The sequence below is a fragment of the Dermacentor andersoni genome, chromosome 10 (genome assembly GCF_023375885.2).
Source record: "Dermacentor andersoni chromosome 10, qqDerAnde1_hic_scaffold, whole genome shotgun sequence".
NCBI classification, from domain to species: Eukaryota; Metazoa; Arthropoda; class Arachnida; order Ixodida; family Ixodidae; genus Dermacentor; species Dermacentor andersoni.
The window spans coordinates 23,877,627-23,894,401 of record NC_092823.1 but is presented as its reverse complement, the minus strand read 5'-3'; the positions used below and the strand labels follow the sequence as shown (position 1 = coordinate 23,894,401).

Genomic DNA, 16,775 nt, shown 5'->3' with positions numbered 1-16,775 from the left:
CGCTTGGCACATATTGATTTAGCTTAGCCTCACCGAGGCGCAGTTAGAACACACACAAGAGCTTGAGTAGACAAGGAACAGGTGGTAACACAGGCTTGCGAGAGGGAAGGTGATGTTTTGTCGTAGCAATGCACTCTCCCCTCGCGAAGTAGCGCAGCAGCAGATGTTCCCCTTCACTCGCTTTCCTCTGCTGAGACACGAGCCAGCAAATGCAAGCTAGTGTCATGAGCGCGCCTCGTGTGCTCACATGGCGTCACAGTGAACGGGAAATTAGGCACCGTTTTGCTGCTACAGGTGCTGCCGGCTTTTTCACTGAAGGAACCATTTAACATTCTTGCATAAAAAAAAATCCTGTCACTGACCACATAATAAACAGCAATAAAGAAATTCCGTTAAAAGTATTGCATCAAACCAGCTCAGAGCACGAAAGATTGACCAAAGCTGTCAGGCTTGGCTGCTGAAAATTAATGTCTTGTAGCAAGGTTTAACGAGCTAAAATGATATGCAAGAATACTCAGAATGATGCGAATGCTCAGATGCTAAGCTCTGCTCTTGTGCAGGAGCTTGGCAATGCAGCTGGCATAAATGCCAGTCTTCTGACTACTACTCTGGTTTCATGAAAAGTAGGTTATTCTGGCAAGAGTATCACTGCAACATCACTGCAGTGCATTTTTACTTCACAGTGAGTAAGTACGCTTTTACTTCACTGTGTCAGATAAACAAGTCGACAGACGCTTGAAGTGGTTCAACCACGATTCACAGCTGGAGAACAGGATAGCAACCATAGAATTTGGCGAGATGATTAGACAACAGGCAAAGGAGAGTGGACAAAAGTTGGAGGTGAAAGCTGTTCTGTTTGACTGTGGCGAGGTGTAATGGAGTCGTCAAGCAACAGGCAATGGCGATGGTGCTTCCTAGCGTGCTGATATTGTTCTGGCTGCAAGGCACATAATGGTGATTACTGCATTTTATAGTGTCCCATTTTTCTTTAGATGACAAAGTATTTAAATTTGTGTATTGGTTACATTTGCAGTGACATCCAAAATCCAGATTTGTACTGGGCAAATACAATACTTAAAAATTAAGTTCAGTGGTTTTACATGCCAAAATCATTAAATGATGATGAGGGATGCAATAATGAGAAACTGGATTAATTCTGACTACCTGGGTTTAACATGCACCCAATGCAAGGCGCACAGCATTTTTTGCATTTTGCCCCGATCGAAATGTGGCCGCAGGGGCTTGGATTTGATCGCACGGCCTTGGGCTTAGCAGCCAACACCAAAGCCACAGCACCAGTAACATTAAAACAAAGCAGTGATTTGATAAAGCGTGTAAGAGCACAACAGTTTTTAAGCACGGCTTCATGCTAAGGTCTAAGTTCGGTACTGTCACACAACAACCACAATAATGAGATGAACAACGGGGGTAAAATGCTAAATTAAGCTGCAAAATTATGAAACAAAAGCCTTTGAAGCTGTGAAGTTCTTTAGGAACTTGCAAGGTGTGGACATTTGGACATGCAAAGGATGTAGCCTTTGGAAACAACTTGCCAAGTTAATTAGTTGTTTTTTACTAAAGCAATACTTCATCACAAAGCAAATAGCTATAATTTCAGTATGCTCCAAGATTGAATGCCCTATGATGAAAATTTCTATTGCATTTCTAGCAAGTTATATGGAGCAACCAAAGGTAAGAGACATTTGATGCTAGTGTTCAATAAATTTCAGTTATTAGACAGCACTCGTCCAGTGCCCTTCCATGTGTCTTCCATTGCTTCCGCACTGATTAGTAAGTATGATGCTAGTGACTGCAATAGAATACGCAAAGGCCGAGAAAATAGCAATGGCAATGAAGAGCTATTGCTTGAACAAAAAAAAAAAGAAAGCATAGGTGTAGTGCCAAAGCAGAAAGGAGAACATGAACGAAAAGTATGTGCAAAGTCATACATGACAAGAGAAAGCAGCAGGCAAGATGTGGTGAGCAGGGGGGTGGGGGGTGGGGAGGAGTATTCTGTAAGAGCCCACCTAGTATACTGTCCATTTCGGCCGCTACTGATTGGCTAGGGCTGCTCGTCTCCTCCTCTCACAGAGCTGAATCCAATCAGCAGTGGCCGAAATGGACAGCCCACTAGGTGTACTCTTACAGAATACCCCCCCCCCCCCCCTCCAGGAGAAAATGATGAGATGGATTCTTGCCTTGTGAAGTGCAGCAACTGTTTTTTTTTTTTTTTTCTGTTCAGAGCGAACGTGAGTGAGACTGGAGATGTAATGGTGATATGAGGCTTTGATGTGGAGATAAGCTGTGGTCTGGGATGAAGCACAATTTTGGTTTCCAGCTGTGGATCAATTTCCAGGAGACCCTGCAGATAAAAGTTTTTTTAGCAATTAATAATTCACGTATCTGGCGAAGGAAATCATTACAGTGAACATGCGGCATAAGCAATAGACAGCCAGGCACATATAGCAAAAGACAGTGCCACTGTAGAGGAATGGAGACAGGGAAGAGCAACAAAAAGTGATCAAGCATGTGCAGGGAGAAGGGTACAGAAAAACTACAAGGGATCACACAAAGGAGATCAGTTTGACAGTGACGACAAGAGCAGCACTTATGAGCACAAATTTCAGAAGAAAGTAGCAAATTAATTGGGTCATAAGTTGCCAAAGAGCAAGCACTTTCTGTCACGAATGCTACTGATGCCAAACATCAGTCCTGGCGCTGTTAAGGAAGTGACGGCGCAGTTGTGGCAAGGGATAGCAGCAGGTGTCTCATAAAAATGGCAGTACCGGGCAGTACTGGGCTACAGTGAGCCAAGTGTACCAGCCTGTGCTTCTTGAAATCTGTCGCCTATGTCGAGTTGAAATGTACTGCTAAAGTGGGTGTACGTCGGAAAGACTTTCTCGCCCGTGCGGCGCTCGTGCCGAGTTGGTGATGGTGGATTATTGATTTAATGAGCCATCTTTCGTCTCATTAAAGATGTTTTGCGTCTCCTCCCGGGCGAGGAATAGGGGCCATAGTGTAGACCAGGCATGCTCTCCTGAAGCAGTACCTTCGCTCGTGCAACGCTTTTTGTACGCTGCTCTCTGACTTTTAAATGGAATATTTGAATGGTCCCCTTCGATATAAATAAAGGTTCTTCAGCAAAACCATGTGCAATAAATCGGTAAGCGGGAGCCGCAGAGCTAGCGAAACGGAAGCAAAGCAGGCAAGTCGGACGTACATTTAAATTAAATTATGGGGTTTTACGTGCCAAAACCACTTTCTGATTATGAGGCACGCCGTAGTGGAGGACTCCGGAAATTTCGACCACCTGGGGTTCTTTAACATGCACCTAAACCTAAGCACACGGGTGTTTTCGCATTTCGCCCCCATCGAAATGCGGCCGCCGTGGCCGGGATCGGATGTACATTTAGACAGAGCGTTATTATAAGCTCAGGTGCTCTCGTGAGGGCTCCGTTTGCCGGTGACGTATGCCGTCCTGTCGCAGTACTGGTAAAAATCCATTATATCGTCGGGACGAAAAAAGCACCCCGCCACTTCTATAACACCAGTCGGAACACTGCGGCCGCCATCACGTTTCAGAGTGGTCTACGGCCATAAATTGCATAACGACTTTCGCTTTTCCCAGCTACAGGGTGCTAAATGTGTTTCGACATGCAGACATGCATGTTCACGCGTATCTCTTGAAGGGTGCAGTATGCACCGATAACCAACACATCATGGACACGGCGTAATGCTTTGGCATTACGCCGTGGCATTAAGTTATCCGATTGGTCCTCGATATCACAGGTTCACTGATCCCGTCGCACGTTCCGTATGTTACCAAAAAGCGCAACAAACCTACCGGCAACATCCAAGGAGACGCAGGAGGAACACTTATGCACGACGCATGGCACGCAAGGCTTCGTCAAGAAAGGAGACATTGATTTGAAGGATCGCCAGCCGACACACGGCAAAATGCGCGCCTAGGGACAAACGCATACGAAACAAGCAAATCGGCTTCTCCTCCGTAGTACCTAGGCAAAGGGAGAAATTTCAGGCGCAAACGCCCCCAGATTTTCTCTCTCGCACCCGCTGAAACGACTGGCCAATCCCGTGAACTGGCGTTTCCTCTAATGACCGTCTCGTGAGGGGGTAGGGCCTCTCCTTAGTTTCCTTCCTCCGTGAAGCGGACGAAGCACGAAGCAACGAAGCGCGAATGAATGTTGCCAACTGTTGGTTCCGCGTTATGCCGGCGGTGGTGGCTTTAGTGGCGTGTGTTGCGGCTGTCTAATTTTTTATTTCTTTTCCCCAAACAGTATAGCTAAGATCAGTTCTTTGTTTGCATTTTTTACAGTGTCGTTTGGTATTATCTTTTTGTCTTTTTATGCTATTAAGCAGCCAATTATGGCCCCCCAGGTTCGCGCGCGCCAGCTTCGCGCGCAAATCTCGGAGGCCATAAGACAACGCGTTAGAAAATGCCGTTCTTGTTAACGTTTCATCATCGTTTCTTCTACTGAGATAGAGGCGTAGTCTCCCTCCTCCCGGGGTGGGGAGGGGGCGATCAAGACGGAGTTGATTGTTATCGCGACATCCACGAACCCTGCGATCTTTTTTATAACGTAAGCATTTCTATACTTACCCACAAATAAAAACCATCCGTCCGTCAGTCCGTACCGCGCGATACCTTTCAAAATAGAACCCGCAGCAGCAAGTGAATTCACCTTCGTGCTAGCTCTCGCTTCAAGGCAACCGAAACGGCGAGAACACAGCGCTCACGAAGCTCTCAGCTGATGCCGCAATATGCTCTTTTCGCAGATATCTTTCAAGATAGGTGTACGCGCGTCTCTTTTCAAAGCGAAGTAAACGGTGAGAACACAGCGCGTGAAGTTTTCAGCAGTGGGCAGACTCTGTCCACATTGCAGTTCGTTTTCGAGATACGGTTCGCGCGGCCGTGCCACAAGCAGCCGCCGCCGCCATAGAGCGGTCGATAAAGGTTTGACGCGGATGAGAAGTGCTAAAGAGCGATAACGGCTCAAAACGAACGGAACTGTCACCAGCGCACCTGGCCCCGCCACCTGCAGTACTTTGCCTGCGCCATTCACTTGGCGCCGCCGACCATAGCAGTTCGTGTCGCCGCAGCGCTGTCGCTTATACTCGTCGGATCAAGTCTCATAACATTGATAACGACATGGACTGCGTGTAGATGAGGAAAAATCACAATGCTTACGCATACTCAGACAAATCCCAGAGGAGTTCCTGTGTGATTTTTTTGTCGGAAATGTGCAGTCAGCGGTGATCCAGAGTTGACAATGCATGTAAGACGGGTGCCAAGCTTTTCTTTTTATGAGAGTCTTGCCCAGCTCCCAAAGATCTGCTCAAGCTAAGACTTGCTGATGGCTCTATGTGGTTTTTTTATTGTCGCATGGCCTCGAACCGCCATGAATCCTACTGTGTAATGACATAGAGCAGCATTCACGTCCAAAAGGAAATGCAGCCGGTATATGGCTGCCTAAGGTATGCGGCCCGGCAGCAGCTACCCTCCCCTCCCCCGTTTCCGTTGACAATTTAGGGGGAGGGGTCTAGAGCAATCTTACACACCCCCTCCCCACAGTGGCGTAGCCAGAAAAATTTGCGTGTGATGGGGGGGGGGGTCCCAATATACCGTGGAGGGGGAAGAACCGGGGCCATTGCCATTGCAGCAAAAAATTTACTGTTAGTGAGCGTGACAAGTGCCCGGCGTGCCCCACTTGGCTACGCCGCTACTTCGCTGCTCGCCCCCCCCCCCGCAATCTACGCAAATCGAGCTATCAGAACGTGCATGACACGCATGCATAACATAACATGAATGACAAGCCGCGAAGCTGGCATGGTTGTCATCACATCATCATCAGCTTATTTTGATGTCCATCGCAGGACGAAAGTTTCTCCAGCGATCACCAATACCCCTGTCTTGTGCTAAGTGGTTCCACGTGTCTTCAAGTTTCCTAATTCCATCATATCCACATTATTCTCTGCCGTCCTCGACTGTGCTTCCCTTCCCTTAGCACCCATTCTGCAACTCCAATAGACCAGCAGTTCTCTCTCTTACGCATTGCAATGTCTGCCCAGCACGACTTCATCTTTATGTCAACCAGAATATCAGCTATCCCCGTTCGCTCTGTAATCCACGTCGCTGTCTTCCAGTCTATTATCGTCATGCCTAATATTTTTCATTCCATCGCTCGTTGCGCGGTCCTCAACGAATGCCCAAGCTTCTTTGGTAACTTCCAAGTTTCGGCCCCATACGTTAGTAACGGTAGAAAGCAATGGTTAGCAGTAAGCTCCCTTGTCATGATTTAGTAATGCCTGCTGTAAGCCCTCCAGCTAATTTTTATTTTTGTTAAGTTCGTTGATCAGAGGCCCCTGCGAGTAATTAACCTCAATACACGTATTTCTGCGCAGGTTCTAAAGGCTGACTGCCGACCATGACATTCGTTCTCTCGCCAGGCTGCGGAACACTACTTTTCTCTTCTGCATACTAACTTTCAATCAGACTCTTACACTTTCTTCGGCAAGGTCCTGAAGCGTTTGTTGCAAATAGTCTGCAGCGTTGCTGAGTATGCCAATGTCATGTACAAACCGTAAGTTGGTGAGATATTTACCGTTAGCCCTCACTCCTAAGCATTCCCAGTCTAACTGGTTGCACACCTTTAAGTATTCAGTGATATCATTGTAAATATTTTGCCATTGATCTTAAGCCTTTTGCAGATATCTGGCTATGCAAAAGTCTGCGCGTTAGTGTCATCCATTCGATATCAACATTCGTGGGAAACTTCATTTTTGACCGCTGTTCGGAGTCTGTACGCTGCTGCCTAGATGCCCCGATCTAATCATTCCAGCTACCTGATTCAAGCGCAGGTAGCGCGCGTTTCATGTATAACCAATATCAACGCGTTAACTGGCAATGTTCATTTATCATATACTGTAAGCTTGTTCCCTTGCTCCCTTATAATTAGGGTGTAAATTAGAAAGACTGGGGTGTTTCGCGAGTGTCTTCTTGTTGAACACCCTTTTCCGTTAAAAGGGTGTTTCAAGGGTGAAAAGATAGATACACCCGCACTACACCCATAAGGGTGTGAAAATATTAAGAGTGCACTTGCCCTCGCGCCCTGGGTGTAGTTAGGGTCAAATATGCAAAAGCAAGAATTGAAAGCATTTGTGTTGTAAGGTTTAGCCCGATACTCGCAAATCCTGAACAGCAACACACCTTGTGGTATACACATCCGCAAATGCCAATCTGCTCCAGTCAGCCACTGTCCAATACATGTGATACAACACAAACAACAGCCTTTTCGCCTTGTTGCCTGCCGGGAGGAACGGCTTTCGCGCCGCAGTTCTGTTCCTCAATCCTGCTTCACGGAGTCTTTTTCGCACGAGATTGTTACTAGCATCCAATCTGACCATATTCGTCACCTGTCTCGCAGTGAGGAAAGGATCCACCGCGGCTACAGCAACGAGGGCCATATCCTGCTCATTTGTTTTCCGGTTCAATCATCGAGCTACGTCACGAATGCGGCCTTCATCATGAAATGCCTGTGTTGTTCTATTGACTGTTGTTCATCTGATATCAACTATTTTAGCTATTTCTCTCGGTGAATAGCCGTCGTTTGGCAATTCTACAACTCGGAGGCTCCATTCTCTTGAAATGCGAGGTGGCATTCTTCTTACCGCTAGACAACTGCTAAAGAATCGCATCCAGGCGAAAGCAATGTGTGTGTTACAGTTACACATTATTTAGAACGTGTCATAAGCATGAACCACGTTTCAAATTGTATCGAAAACTTGATAATCTTTGTTGCCCTGCGATACAGTTTTACACGTTTTGTTTATTATTTTCCTGTGTATGCACATTAGCGCAGCACACGCTAAAAAAGAAAACAAAATGACGCATGCCAGGGGCACACGCTTCTGCTATATCCAATAACCCGGGAAGCATGCACCGCACTGATCGTGCAAGGGGCTGTGTCGTGCTGGTAGGGAGAGCCTAGCAGACGAAACTTGCGCTTTGAGTAAAGTTGGCGCGCATGCGCTACTCTTGCTGATCTCGTCCCTTCGCGCCGTTAGCCGGTCGATGCTCGCGCAGTACTGCTAAAGAACCGGGAGTCTGTACTTCAGTTTTCTAACTATAGTGACCAAACGATATACTTCAGAACATGATGCAGATTAGTTTGTCATGTTGGTAACTATGAAGTGCAACCTAACGCCTGTCGCAGCATACGACGTGCTCCAGAAAACAAGGTGTTCAAAGACAGTGTGACAAAAAGCTCCGGAATAGCAATGAATATCGTGCCTACGGATGTGAGCAACTTCAATAGAATGCTTGCGTTTCACGCGTTACCTTGAGGCGTGCCGCAGTCAGGTAGAGTAGAATAATTTTCATTATATGGGGTTCTTTTTGGGCACCTAAGTCTAAGTACCTGAGTGGTTTTGCAATGTGTGCTAATCGAACGTGACCGCCGCGGCCAGGTTGGAACCAGTGACCTCGACCTCAGCAGCACACTGCCATAGCTACTCGATTAGGGCGGCGTGTGCGGATGGGAGTAAACAAAGGGCATTATGAAGAAGCCTTGGGAGCCGTGCAAAGGGTAAGTCAGCTGGGGCGGATCAGGTAACAGCAGATTTCTTGAAGTATGGAGCGCAGATTGTTCTAGAAAAACTGGCCACCCTGCGTAGGCAATGTCTCATGACCTCAAGCGTACGGGAATTTTGGAAGAACGCCGACAAAATCTTAATCCATAAGAAAGGGCACCCCAAAGACGTGAAAAATTATAGACCCCGATCAGCTTGCTGTCCGTTGCCTACAAATTATTTTGCTAAGGTAACCGCAAATAGAATCAGGAACTCCTTAGACTTCTGTCAACGAAAGGACAAGGCAAGATTTCGCAAAGGCTACTCAACAATAGACCATATTCACACATTCAACCAGGGGATAAAGAAATGTGCGGAATATAACGAACCATTATATATAGCTTTCATTAATTACGAGAAAGCGTTGGATTCAGTCGAAGCCTCAGCAGTCATGCAGCCATTACGGAAACATGGTGTAGACGAGCCGTACGTAAAAATACTGAAACATATATATATATATAGCGGCTCCACAGCCACCGTAGTCCTCCATCAAGAAAGGAAGATAATCCCAATAAAGAAGGGCATCATAAAGGGAGACACGATCTCTCGTATGTTATTCACAGCTTGTTTACAGGGGGTATTCAGAGACCCGGATTGGGAAGAATTAGGAATAAGAGTTAATGAAGAATACCTTAGTAACTTGCAATTCGCTGAAGATATTGCATTGCTTTGTCTCTGAGGGGACCAATTGCAATGCATGCTCACTGACCTGGGCAGGTAAAGCAGAACGGTCGGTCTAAAAATTAATCTGCAGAAAACTAATGTTTGACAGTCTCGGAAGAGAACGGCAATTTACGATAGGTAGCGAGGCACTGGAAGTGGTAAGGGAATACATCTACTTAGGATAGATAGTGACCGCGGATGCGGACCATGAGACAAATAATCAGAATAAGAATGGGGCTGGGGTGTGTTTGGCAGGCATTCTCAGATCATGAACAGCAGGTTGCCCTTATCTCTCAAGAGAAAAGTGCATAACAGGCGTGTCTTACCAGAACTAACCTACGGGACAGAAACCTGGAGGCTTACGAAAAGGGGTTCTACTGAAGTTGAGGGCAACACAACGAGCTATGGAAAGAAGAATGATGGGTGCAACTTTAAGGGATAAGAAAAGAGCAGATTAGGTGTGGGAGCAAACGCGGGTTAATGACATCTTAGTTGAAATCAAGGAAAAGAAATGGGCATTGCCAGGGCGTGTAATGAGAAGAGAAGATAACCGATGGTCATTAAGGGTTACTTACTAGATTCCAAGAGAAGGGAAGCGTAGCAGGGGGCGGCAGGAAGTAGGTGGATGAGATTAAGATGTTTGCAGGGACAACATGGTTACAATTGGTGCATTACCGAGGTAGTTAGAGAAGTATGGGAGAGGCCTTTGCCCTGCAGTGGGCGTAGCCAGGCTGATGACAATGATGATTATAAAGAAGAGAATGCATAACCAGATACGCTACAGTATAACAGTGGCTACGCTCATAGGTTTTTCTCATTGTACAAAATTTCACGTACTTTCTGACCACACGTCCGATAAGGCAGTGTTACATCACATTCTGTCTCAGAACGAGCACATGCCAAATTTAGGGTACAAGTTTTTGTCCCTCTCGACACTATCACTACTGCTGCATCGGTCAAAGTCTAGCGAATTTTTCTACCCCTTTTCAAGGTAGCTCACACAGGATTGTAGCGCTCTAGCGAGAAATGAATGCTATGTCCAGCAGTACACGCTCATACTGTTCTGTCAACCTCTCCATTACAACTCGTCAAACATCGCAGGATAATATAAAGAAACCGTCCTAGCGTTTTCTTACCTTGCGCTTGAGCAAGTTCTCCAAAGGAAAGTGTATCCATTGAGCGTCTTCTTCTACAAAGTGGTCACCGTCGAGCGGACAGGCGTGTACTTCATCCTCGAGCAAGCAGTGCACGTAACAGCTGCGGCACAGCACGTGTTCGCATGGGAGAAGGGCAGTACTACTGGGGATTACGCCACAAGCATTGCATATTCTGTGGGCCGGAACAGGCTCGACGAAGTGTAAAGGTCTCCAGTCAAGTTCCTGGGAAAAACCGCAGAGCGTATACCGCTGGCCTTGAGAAGCCATGACGAACAGCACACACGTCGGCTGGCAAACGTGCTGCTGTTGGTTCTGCTGAAATTTCTAAGCTTTGTCCGCGCTGCATGGTTGCAGCTGTTTCCATGGCTACTATCACCCTGATAATGCTGCACCCCATTTCCTTATCACCGACGGCGCCGCTCGCTGTTCGCCACGGAACATCGCAGAAATTGTCTACTCGTTTTGCTCGTCGACGCTTTTACCGATACTTATCTATGGGGGTGGATAAGCGGGGGATGGGCGGTTCACAAAGGTCACAAAGGTTGGAAACAATATGAACAACAATTTACCGAGACGTCAAGGGGCAGTTTGCGACAGAAGCACGAGTTACTGTGCGATTGAGCAACAACTGAACGAAAAAAAAAGTACGAAGACTCTTTGCACAGTTTATGTAAAAGATCGCCAGATAAATTGACAATTACCATAAAAGTATAATGTGGGTGTAAAAAATAAAGGAAAATACACGCATTTCGTTTTTATTGTTTTATGTTTCTTCCGAATTTAAGCGCTATTCATTATGCCCCTTATAGGCCAGTGCTCCTACCACCAGAGAGACGGCACCTGTGAAGACATACGTAAAGCACTGCGTCCTATTAAGGCGGTCTTGCTCAATATAACGCAATAATTGCGTCGAAACTATCGCTATTTTGTTGTCGATTAGTTTTACTTCTTTCCTGCACTTCAGTTTTCACCGAGTGCCTTTCCTATTCCTTAGAAGATGTGACTGAAAGCTAATGTCTACGACAAGAAACACTACACGGCGTTAACACTTAGGCTTCATTGCCAGAGCCAGCTCGCCCCGTCGCGGTGACGACAAGGGTTTTCTTCATTCAGTGTAGCGAGTTTTCTAGACACTCACAACTTCATGTTTTGTCCCTGTTTTCTCCTAAAAAACATGGAAAACCCTTAAGCTTCGGCATTAACAGTGGAAGCTGATAGCATTCAATGATCCCTCACTAGTTCTGACGCTTCCCGCCAACTAAAGATTATGTACTCGTAGAAACGCTACCTATATCCAGGAAGCCTAGGCATATATATATATATATATATATATATATATATATATATATATATATACATATATATATATATATATATATATACATATATATATATATATATATATATATAGTCACGTGGTGGTGACGTTGAAAAACACAGTAGCAATACTGTGAAGGCCAAATCTAACTTTTATTGGGCGAACCTGTGCCCCCAAAATCAGGCTACACTTATAGCACAAGGTTCGGCGACAACAGACAGCGGATAGAAGCATCGACAACTTTCCAGGAACTTCGGATGCATGCAGGCGCGTCCCGCGCTGTGCGATAAGATTTGTTAGACGGCGAAACATGGTCGCCGGATTAATATAAATACACGTGTCAATATATACCTGAATACATAGGGAAATCTTCGGTCACAGGCAACACCGCCGAGACCGAACTTTCGGCGAGATGAAGCATTTACCACTACAGCGTTAAAAACTACACGTCAGCGATCCTGGCCGACATTCACGACCTCTCAGGCGCCCCGTTTTATTGAGCGCACCGTCATCGCCGTCGTGCCGTTGCATCATTGAAGCCATATGGGCGCAGCATGTTTTTAGGGTCTGAAGCTCTATGCGACAGACAGGCGGAGCGTTCAACAGCAAAAACGTCAAAGCCGGGTGGGTGCACCGTTAAGATCTGCTCACTTGCCGCTGCAGATGCGCGAGGTAACAATCCTGACTTCAGCAATAGATATGAGCGGTGCGCCAGGGCCGCTCGGTGAAGAAGCACGCGATTTCATTTGCATCGAGCGCTTCCGGGCTCTGCACACAAACGAATGCGCAGCCTTTTTGCATACAGTAGTCGGAACTGAATGGAGAGTGAACTTTAAGCCACGAACAGCGGCGCTTTTCTTTAGGTCTCATTTCGTGCGTCACAGGAGTGCGGCGCCTCAAACGCAGCTCGAGGCGTTCCTTATCACAACGGCGTTCTAGCGTTCCGAGACGTCTGGCAGCTGCCAGAGCCTTGTTCCGTTCCTTCGCCTTCTGCTCTAATTTTGTGTGTCGACCCTTCGTGCTGCTGAATGCCGTTCCAGGAGCTTCAGCGGAACGCTGAAGCGTGCTGTCGCTGTCAATGCTTCACCTTTGAAGAGAATCTGGCATTTATCGCGGCGAAGCCGTTAATATGGCCAGAAATACTCGAAAACCCAATTTTCCTGAGATATAATGGTTTTCAGAAAACACTAGGTCCCTGAAGAAGTATATGTGTTAAGTAAAAATAGGGATACGGGCAATATTAAGGCTATTTCATGGAGTGTGCGCCAATTAGGCGTCAGAAAGAACTGCTGAACCCTCGTTCTTGGACTGTTTTGAGCCGTAAAATGAAAAGCTAACAACACCTTCCCGATCATTCCCTGGGAGAAAAATTCCCTGGAAGCTCGGCTATGCCAGGATATACGTAGCGAAAGCTAAGGCATAGCATGGTTAGCCTTGGTTAATCTAAATTGCAAGTCCAGGTTAGTCTAGTTGTCTAGCTATGTTGCGGCGTTAAGCCAGTCGTTCGGCGCGCTGTTCGCCTGTTTCTCGGGCGATTCGTTTCCTCTTCATCTCGCTCCGAGGTCAATTCCAGGCTACTCCTGCTTATCATAATTGTCGCCGTCCATACCACCGGCTCAACTGTGCTTGCGGCGTACGTGAGATCTCCTTTTCAATCCTCCGACATGTTATCAGGCATGCGACGCAGCTGGCGAAGCCAGCGGAGGCGAGCGCGATGACGAGGAACGCGTGTGACGTCATACCAAACGGCAGCGGCGGAACACCTGTGGCTCGGTGCTAGTAGTGGCGCACGCGCAGTAGTGACTAGGGAGCGCGGGCGAGAGAGAAATATCCGCGGCGGGGCGCGCGTTGTGACGTCATGTGCCTCCTGGGAGCACCGCCACGGTGAAATCGCAAGTTCGCGGCCAGTAATGATTTCGCTTTAAAAACACCAGAGGTTTCATACTTGAAGCTTACGGGGGGCGCTATCGGTGACTTGAGCCGAATGTTTGAAGTGTCTAGGTGCTTCCCTAGAATTACTGAATACGCGTCGTCTTCCAATTTTTATTCATTCTACGATGCGTGAAGTTGGTTTTCCTGATCTCCCTGCAAAACTACGCGGGCCCCATTGTTTATAAGTCGTAGTAAAAAGCATCTTTTAAGTACCGAAGGATAACCTTTTCCTGTGTAACTTAATCAGCGTCTTTCAGGAAGATACGTATCCATGCGTTCCAGAGTGCCATACTGCCTTTATCTGCAACTTTTCTCACATAAGTAAATGTACTGGATAAGGCACCCCCTACAAATCGCGTGAAAAAAAAAACGTTTTTGTGGGTGGCTTTATTAGCAACGCTGGACAAAATGACTGAACCTTCCTTCTTTCCTGTCTTTCCATGCATCATAAGAGATTCGTAGCAGGTTTCTCTGCAGTTCTTAGTGATTTCAAAAAGCAGCTTGTGTATATATGTAAAAAGAAAACTCAGAGCCATTAGTGCCCTTCCACTCTGTACAGAAGGATGACCAGCGAAGCTGTGCATGTGGGCCCCTTAATAGGGAGCTGCACCTCTGCCGCGGGCCGTCGCGGCATTGAACTATCTTCGGGAATGGCCCACGTATGGGGAGTGTTTTACGCCTGCTTCACATCCACGGCGGGTCTGCACGGCATTGCACTATCTTCGGGATCGCCTCACGTATGGGAAATGCTTAACGCCTGCTTCATCTCTGCCGCGGGTCGGCCCGGCATTGTTCAATCTTCGGTATCGGCCCATGTATAGGAAGTGCTTATCGCCTGCTTCATCACCCAGGTAGGTCGAAATTTCCGGAGTCCTCCACTATGGCGTGCCTCTCAGAAAGCGGTTTGGGCACGTAAAACCCCATAATTTAAAGATAGTCTTTGTAGACTATTCATTCATACATAAAGAAACCTTATAAATTAGTTTAACGAAATCTTTTCTGGTGTGCCGATATCACTGTTTACAATTGTTACATCACAATTACAATTCTTAATGCTTTAACGCGGGTGTCTCTTACCATGCCAGGGGGCGCTCACAGTGGAACAAGGCAGGTCGATTTGCCGAGCGGATGATTTGTGCACCAGTGGCCACCTTCAAGCCCTTCGTTTAATTAAGTGAGAGCAGGAGGAATGTAAACATGCGCACAATAGAGATTAGTAATAGGCGATTACAAGACTGCTGCAAGAAATGTAGGGAAACGAAAATAGCGGAGGAGTAGAAAAAAACAATGTTAGAATAGGGCTTCAGAAAGCTTGGTAATGAGAATTCATGTTTTTTTTCCCTTTTTTTCTCTTTAATACCGGTAGGACATTAGGCAATATAATAAAGAGAGCTTGGTGGTGCAAGCTGCCACCCCGTTTCAAAGGGGATGCACATAGAAGGCATCCATCCATCTATCCATCCATCCATCCATCCATCTATCCATCCATCCGTCCGTCCGTCCGTCCGTCCGTCCGTCCGTCCGAAGGAAATGAAGAGGTTTTCGGGGGTATCTAGGCCCGAGTGATTGATTGGCTCCACATCTAACGTGTCTGTTGTCCTTGCTTTCGCACTCGACAGTGGCGGCCTAGTGCTAAAGGACGACTAAATCTAGCGAAATGCTGCACATCAAGCCCTCGTCACATCTAGCCCTTGGCTTCCCGATATCCCTCAGGTGCTGTTTCAGCTGCCATACTTTTGGACTCACAATCCCCAAGTGTGGTCTCTACAGGCCGAAGGGCAATTCCGCCTGCATCACTTAACTTCGCAGACAGTGCAGTACTGCAAAGTGATTTCGTCACTGTCACCGGAAATAGTCAACGACTTTACCGACGTCCTCCCTTAGCCGGTACATAAAAATCCGCATGAGCGCCTGAAGGAAAAGATCCTCACGCGTACCGTTCCTTCGAAACGCCGTTGTCTGCAACAACTACTGACCCGCGAAGAACCTGGTGCCCCTCCCAAGTGCTGCACCGGATGAGAGCTCTTAGGTGAACATGATGCCAACACCCATAGAGCTCTCCTCGAGTACGTCTTCCTGCAGCGCTTTTCCCGGTCTGTTCGCCTCGTCCTTCCGCCGCTGATAACACGACGCTAGGCCGCCTGTCTGAGCTCACCAATACCATTCACGAGGCTGCCGCTCCTTCGATTTCTGTCGTCGCGCGTTTGCCTGATCCCTCAGCGGTCGCCCAGCTCGATGCGCACATTGACGACCTCATGGCTGCCATTCCTTCATTTCACGAGCACCGAAGACGCCAGCGCTCTTGAAGCCGGCTTGCTGCATCGTATTCTCGCGAGATGCGGGCAAGGACCCCTCGGTCCCAGCACACCTGATGGTATCACCTGCGTATTGCACGCAGTGTTAGGAATTGTACGCCATCTTGTATCTGCTGGGGAAACGAGAGGAAGGATCGCTGACAGCCGCACCTGACCCCTTTCTTCGAACTGGACGCCTGCTCACAATTAAGGACAAGATTGCGTACATACGTTTCTTCATGCAAACGGACGTCCAGGTTAGTGTAGTGCCCCAATACCACAATGACTGCCATTTCAAGCCTTCTATAGACCTCCACCATGGCGACATGCGGGCTTCGTTCACTTACTATTTACCAAGGATTAGGCCGCCCGTTCCGTTTGATTTTCGTCATCGCTGACGTCGTCTGTCCCATCATCGGTTCGGATTTCCTGTCCTTTTACAACCATGACTTCAGCATGCGCCACCCACGGCTCATCGAACACCCTACTCGTCTGTCAATCGTTGTACTTCTATCGAGAGTTGACTGAGTCACCGGCACTCACATACTTGTGTCGTCAAGTCCTTACCACAGAATGTTGGCCGAGTTCACTGAGGTCACACAACCTTACAACCTGAACAAGCCTCCTAAGCACATGGTTACTCATCAGATCATCACACGTAGTCCGCCAGTTCCTTCCTATCCTCGACGTTTGTTCGACGAGCTTCTCGTCGTCCCTAAACGGGAGTTTGTGCACATGTTCCAACCCAGCATTAATCGTCCT

General features: G+C 47.3%; 1 protein-coding gene across 6 annotated transcripts in view; it reads right to left on the bottom strand.

The window, feature by feature from the left end:
* LOC126518991 (uncharacterized) overlaps positions 1-10,807 on the bottom strand; it is a 101,485-nt gene extending 90,678 nt beyond the window's left edge. For all 6 annotated transcript variants that reach the window (XR_011890747.1, XR_011890748.1, XR_011890751.1 and 3 more), the window contains exon 1: positions 10,449-10,807. The gene's annotated coding sequence lies outside the window, so the exon portion shown is untranslated. The remainder of the gene's footprint in view (positions 1-10,448) is intronic.
* Positions 10,808-16,775: the final 5,968 nt, after the last annotated feature.